Here is a 1,221-nt window from a genome sequence, read left to right as displayed (position 1 = left end):
ACGACAGTCTATCTGCTCTGATGAGTTCTAAGAGGACCACTGATCCCTGATCCTTCAGCCTGAGCAGCAGGCTAGATGGTGCTGGTGGTGCTTATTGCTCTAGAGAAAGAGAAATCTGAGTTGGATGAGCACAAGATCTGGTGAAGGTTAGTCAGTAGCAAAGTGTCAGCTGGATTTAGTGACACACACCTGTAAATCCTAGCATGCGGGAGGTTAAGACAGGAGGAACACGAACTAAGGTCTAGCCTGAGGTACACAGTGAGATCCTGTCCAAAAAAACAAACTATCTGTAGGTTGATAACTCCATCCTGCATTGTTCTCTCACGCTCCAAACTTATGTGTTCAACTAAATGTTCAGCATCTACTCTCGATTAAACTTTAAGTGTGTCCATTTTAATATGACCCAAGCAGGATTTTGATCTTAGCCAGCAGGATAAGGACCTGTAGTTTTATGACAAATGGAGATTTTTAAAAGAAGGGACCAAAAAAGAAAAAGTATGGCCACAGCCTTGTTTTGTGGTGTTTGATTATGATGATTATAACAACATCTTCTTCAAATATGACAAAAACTCATAAAGCGGATGTCATTATCACCAATGTTTTTGGTGTAATTCAATATTCACAGTATTGACGCTAAAAAGGCCCATTAGCTAAAGCTGATGAAATTAGGTTGCAGTTACAAGGAACCTTAAAAATATGGTTTTTTATTAATCATTTTATTCATTTACATTTCAAATGATATCCCCCTCCCCCTTCCCGGTTACCCCTCCACAACTCCCCCATCCCAATCCCCCCTCCCCTTTGCCTCTATGAGGGTGCTCCTCCTCCCACTCGCCCACTCCTGCCTCACTGCTCTAGCATCCCCCTACGCTGGGGCATCAAGCCGCCACAGGACCAAGGGCCTCCCCTCCCACTGAGATCAGATAAAGCCATCCTCTGCTACATATGTATCTGGAGCCAAGGGTCCCTCCGTGCATACTCTTTGGTTGGTGGTTTAGTCTCTGGGAGTTCTAGGTGGTCTGGTTAGCTGATATTGTTCTTCCTATGGGGTTGTAATGGCCTTCAGTTCCTTCAGTCCTTCCTTTAGCTCCTCTGTTGGGGTCCCTGGGCACCATCAGACTGAAATTAAGTTTCTTAACAAGAAGATGTACACATAACTGGATGCATGGGTTCTCATTATGGCGAGTAAAATGCAAAACTAAGATTACAGAAAGACTGATT

The sequence above is a fragment of the Mus musculus genome, chromosome 1 (genome assembly GCF_000001635.26).
Source record: "Mus musculus strain C57BL/6J chromosome 1, GRCm38.p6 C57BL/6J".
Taxonomy (NCBI): Eukaryota; Metazoa; Chordata; class Mammalia; order Rodentia; family Muridae; genus Mus; species Mus musculus.
Note: the sequence above shows the minus strand (reverse complement) of the source record.